At 42.6% G+C, this 5,951-nt stretch overlaps 1 pseudogene; it reads left to right on the top strand.

Annotated features, from left to right (window-relative positions):
* The first annotated feature begins 1,057 nt into the window (after positions 1 to 1,057).
* Positions 1,058 to 1,222, top strand: LOC120621353 (uncharacterized; annotated as a pseudogene).
* The last annotated feature ends 4,729 nt before the right edge of the window (positions 1,223 to 5,951 follow it).

Raw genomic sequence — 5,951 nt, 5'->3', positions numbered from 1 at the left:
TAAATGAGAGTCGAACACAATAAATTTTTTCTAAGGCTTGTGGGGAGGTGACGATGATGAGTTCACCGCAATAAACTTCATTAAGCAAGTATAGAGGACCAATTCTGTGCTGGCCTACACGTGGGGGCTCAAGACTCATGGCACCCTGAGACCCGAGCGTGAGATTGGGATGTGCTGTGACTTCCACCTGTAACGCTCTTCCTCTTCTTCTCTTTTCTTCCTCTACTTAACGCCTCCTTTTCTTTAAAACGCAACTTTGTTGTTCTGTTGGTCGTCATGTAGTTTGTAATTCTGTATTGTGTAAAAATTCCCTTCAAAATTTAGCGGCTTAAAAAAGCCAAGCCTTTACTATGTCATGGTTTCTGTGGAATCCAGGGTCATGTTTTTTGTGGAATCCAGGAATCCAAGAACAACCTCATTGGGCGTCTCTGCCTCAAGGTCTCTAGCAAGGCTGTGGAGTGTCTGACAGGGCTGTGGTCCCATCTGAAAGCTCAGCTGGGGGGATGCCTGTTAACAGGATTTCGTTTCTCACAAACTATTGGACTGTTGGCTGGGAGCCACTCTTAGTTCATTGCCATGAGGACATCTCCACAAGGCAGCTCATAAGATGGCAGCCGGCTTTCCTCAGAGTGAGTGAGAAAGCTGGAGAGAACATGCAAGATGAAAGCCATAGTCTCTTTGGAACTCACAGACTCTTTGAGTCTTTTCGTAATCTCAGCGGTGCGTAATCTCAGAAGTGACATGTATCACTTTTGCCATATTTTATTCATTAGAAACAAGTCACTAGGGGTCTACCCACCTCACTCAAGGGGAGAAGGTTACACAAAGGCATGAATACAGGAGATGGAGGATGCCTACCACATGTCCCTTCCTCCAAGAAGTAGCTGTTGACAAATAAAGAAGGAGGAAAGAAATGGTATAGTCTTAGCTACATCTCTAGCACATTTTTCCTAATTCTTTCCCTACAATGTCCTGCCCCCTGTTCTGCTACTTAGAATCTGAGAGCTGGAAAGGAATTTGGAAATCATGTCTAATATCCTCCTTTTATAGACAAGGAATTGCTTCTTGGCCTTTTGGCTAAGATCAAGTGTAGTATAGATGAGGAAAAGCATAGAAGAGGTATGCGGCCTCCTCGATAAGATGGAATTTTTTGAACAGGGGACCTAGAGTGGGGCCTCAGGCCAACTGCTTTTCCAAAACTGGCTTCTTCATGCCACTCTCTCCCACCTATCCTCCTTCTAAAATTTCCTACAGTTTTATCAATACCAGTCATTCCATAGGAATTATTCTCTCAGAGGTCACCTAGAAACGTCTTGGTTAAATATTTGATCCTGGCCTGCTTCTTGAGTTATTACTTCATTTCGCTTCTATGAACCACACAGACCCAGTCCTGCCTTCCCTTTTCATGGCCAGCTCTAAGTCCTCCCTGCACCAAGCAACAATTTTTATAATATCACGGAGACTCAGTCCTTAGCCTCTGCTCTTTTCCTGCCATCTAGGTCCATTGATGGACTTATCTAATCTCAGGGCTGTGAGGATCATCTCCCCTTGCTTTGATCTTCAGTTGCAGTCTAGTTCTCCCATATCTAACTATCTGATGGGCATTCTCATTGACATGTCATTGATACCCAACTCAATCATGACAGTAGAATAACCCCATCTATGATTTATGACATACGTGCCAGCTCTGAGGCTAAGTGCTCTATTTGTATTTTCTTATTTAATCCTTTCAAGGACACTATGCTATAAGTAATTCCATTCACATTTTGTAGATAAGAAAACTAGGCTCAGAGAGGTAAAGTGACTTGTCTGATATTCCATAACTAGAAACGGATCCATATCCTTTTGATTCTAAAATCTGTGCTTTTAACCACTGTACTCATGATCTTTTCCCTAAAACTGCTCCCTCTGGACTCTCTCATTTCTGTTCTGCCCTTAACCAATTTACTCAGCATCAAAATCTTGGAGTTGAAAAATTGTCATGCCATGGAACACCTCTGTGCCTTTGTATACGCTATTCTCTCTCCCTAATCATCAGTGTGGTCCATACATCCCCTCCATGTCACTCTCCTGCTGAGGTCTTCAGTTCCTCCTTGGTTTCACATGGCTGGGTTACAGTGAGCTTGAAATTGTCCTAAGTTTTTGCCACAGGAACCAAGGTGCCCCCATGCTGAAACAATACCTGCGGATGCCTCTGCAATAGCAGCTATCACCTGAGTTCTAACGACTTGTTTACCTATGGGTACCCCCATCTGCAAAGTACACTTTATAGGAGCAGGGACTATGAATACTTATCTTTGCAGCTCCTGCCCTGGCAGCAGACACTGATGGCTAATGAGTCATCTTTGGTGCATCTCATTCCTTTTATCCCCACAGCTAATCAGTAGACATGCCCTGCGGAATTTTCTTTGCTATGTTTTTCATATCTCTATCTCATTTTCTATTTTCCCAGCCATCATCCCAAGACTGTGTCTCCTGACCTCTCATGTGGCCCATTGCAATCACCTCCAAACTCGTGTCCTGGCTCACTCCTTGCTGCCCCGTCCAGTTCATCGTGATGATTTCTACTCTATTAACACTGCTTTGTATACAACAGTTGTCTGCTCGATGGCTCCCTGATGCCTACTTAATAAAGCCCAAGCTCCTTAGCTTGGCTTTCAATAACCTTCCCAATATGCCTTATGGCATCCTCCAATGCCACAGTCGCTGTGGCACTATATAAATTACCTGTTCTAGCTAAAGTCTGCTATTCACCATGTCTTTAATGCTCCACTGAGTTCTATTTCCATGCCATTGCTCACGCTGTTCCTCATGTTTGAAATCCCTCCCTTTTTCCCTCCACATAGCTGAACTCTACCCTGCCTTCATATCTCAGCTTAATTCTCACCTCCTCCACTAGTCTTCTCTGACCATTGACCCATAGCAATTTTTCTCATCTGGGGTAGAGAGAAAAGCTTAGACTTTACTATCTGAGAGATATGGGCCAGGATTTCAATTACTGATTAGTTGTACGGTCTTAGGCAAGTCGTATAACCTCTTAGGCTTAGTAAAATGGGAGATAATAATACCTAAGTCCTGGGATTGTGGAGAGGATGAAATGAGGGAATATATATGCCCCAAAGAGGTTCCAATTGGTGACCTAAGCTATGTCAGTCTAGGATTTATACAGAGCCAGGCATTCCTGGAGGGTCTATGGAATAGACTCTTCGGGCTACTCTTTGCACCCAGAGGAAGAACACACCCATGGTATCTAAGACTATACATGACCTGACATGACTGAAACAACACCTGAGTGACAGAGACCAAGCATAACAGTGAATGGTTTGGGCCCTGGGGACCATGCTCCCATGTTGGAACTCCAACTCTTCCACGTCTTAGCCAAGTAATCTTGTATAAGTTCCTTCATCTCTCTGTGCCTCTCTTACCTCAGTTCCAAGATGGGAATTAAATATGAAACCTATTTCATAGGGTTATAATGTAACAATAAGTGAGATACCTCTAAGGAGTTTAGCATGCCTCTGGCTGACTGTATGTAGCCTTTAATAAATGCTAACTATTATGTTTTATGTTATTATTCTTGAGTATGGCCTCTGTGGATTTGTCTTCATTCCAGAGCAAATGGGATGTGAATAAAAAGGGAAAGAAATGTTTTTCACTAATCAATTGTGGAAGAGCTCGATGGGAGTAGAGAGAAACCTGTTCCATAGCATCTGTTGTTACAGAGGGTAGCACAGGTAAGAATTATATTATAGAAAACAGCTCAAAACTGGGTCACCCATCAGAAGGAGTAGAGCAGTGGCTCTCAGCCCTGGTTGCAAGTTAAAGTTGAAGGCTTTCAACAAGTGCTGATGCCTGGGCCCCAACAATGGAGTTTCTGATTCACATATGGGTATTTTTGATTCACATATGGGTATGTGATGCCTGGGCCCCAACAATGGAGTTTCTGATTCACATATGGGTATTTCTGATTCACATATGGGTATTTTTGAAAAAGATTCTCAGATGATACTATTGTGCAGCCAGGGTTGGCAAACACTAGGCTAAAGAAAGACATAGGTCAAGGTCAGAATAATGTGAACCAGCAAGGAAGGGAAGAGGTGAGGGAATAGAGAATAGCTGAGAGGAAATGATCCTCTTAGGCTTAGTAAAATAGAGACAGGGGCCTTAGAGACAGGGTGAGGCAAGGGAGGTACCAAGGAAGGCAAAATTTATGGAGAATAAGTGCCTCTTTAAATTTTGTATCATATGCCTCACCTTAGAATCAGCCTTGCCTGGAGACATTCATGGGAGCTCACAGCAATATCTTAAGTGTTTCTCTTCATTCTTGTATAGATGGGTCTTATCTTCTTGGAAGCAGATATACAAAAGAGGAAGACTGAATTCCTATTCTCACAGTGCTCCCATCCATCCATCCATCCATCCATTCATCCCTTATTCACTCACTCACTCACTCACTTATTCATTCATTCATTCATTCATTCATTCATTTATTTATTTATTTATTAATAAAAATGTATTGAGGGCCTGTTATTCACAGACACCTAGTTAAGCCTCCAATCTGCTGTCATTCTCTCTAACAGGTGTGATGGGTATATGTCAGGGGTTATGTCTCTGGTCTTAACTTATGAGGCAGAACTTAACTTCCTGATGATGAAGACCCTAGATTGTTTCTAGCTCAGGAACCAGGGTTGGATGAATGTCAGTGTGGGTAATGATAGTGATACGTGGGCTTTTCCCATCAGAGGTGTGTCAATTTGGAGGAAAAAACACTCACTTTAGCACTTAGTAGCTGTGGAATCTTGACCAATGTGTTTAACCTCCCCAAACTGCATTTTCAAAATTGATAAAATGTGAACATTAGGTGATGGTGACGATTAAATAAACAAGTGCGCATGTAAGGTCTGATTCATGGTAAGTGGTCATAACAGAGGCCAGAGAAGTTGTAAATGAAATTGGTAGGACTTTTGAATTCCTCTCAGGCTTTTGTTTTTCACTTTGCAATCAATTAGAGGAGAACAGCAGATTTCCCCAGTATAAGCTGATCTCTTCATTACCAGAGAAACTTAAACTCCGAATCAGAAGGAATGTAAATGTCTCTAGTCCAAATCCCTCATTTTACAAATAAAGACAGAGGCCCAGGGAGGGGCACTGACCAAAGCTGCCCAGTGAGTCAGTGGCTCATGGGGCTGGAAGAAGCTCGGGCACTTAGTCCTAGTTCTTGTTGCACCACCCAGGAGCAGATGCACCTCTGGTTTCTGACGAACAGAAAATGAAATGTTTTAAAAATTATGGCTCTGAAACTAGAATTTATATAATAGAAATAGGGGTCAAAATTTCACATCTCTTGAGCATCCACTATGTATTAGGCACATATATTTATGTCGTCCCTTTCAAAGTTTGCAAAAGCCCATGAAGTAGGTGTTAAGATTATTTTCTCTATTTTACAGATGTGGGAAATCAAGTCTTAAAGAAATTAAGTGACTCCCAGGGACTCACACCCGGGAAGTTGTGGCGCTGGGCTTGAATCCGGGACTTCGAAGCTCACACTTTCTGTGTTTTACTTCATTGCCTCACTTGTAGAAGCTGCCCCCATAATTTATAGACATTTTTGAATCTAGGGATGGCCCTGGATCACACTTCTGGGGCTAAGGTGGAAAACAAGTAGCATTTCTCATCATGGGGACACAGTTAGACCCCTTTTCTAAGAATCTTTCACATGTTGCTGAAAATATATCAGAGGGAACTACAGTGGTGGAGATAGACATTGGGAAGTTTATCTGTCATACTTCTCTGCCTCCTCCAATGCCGGAAATTCTGCCATTAGTGATTTATTCCTTTGGCTGATTTTTGGCTCTCATCCCAATTAGCTGGGAGTGGAAATGAAGGCGGAGCAAGTCCTAATAGCTCAGCATGAATGTGTTTATTCTTCCCTCCCTGACCTGTTGGACTCT

The sequence above is a fragment of the Pteropus medius genome, unplaced genomic scaffold (assembly GCF_902729225.1).
Source record: "Pteropus medius unplaced genomic scaffold, Ma_sr-lr_union100, whole genome shotgun sequence".
Taxonomy (NCBI): domain Eukaryota; kingdom Metazoa; phylum Chordata; class Mammalia; order Chiroptera; family Pteropodidae; genus Pteropus; species Pteropus medius.
The sequence above is the reverse complement of the archived record's forward strand: the minus strand, read 5'-3'. Positions and strand labels throughout refer to the sequence as shown.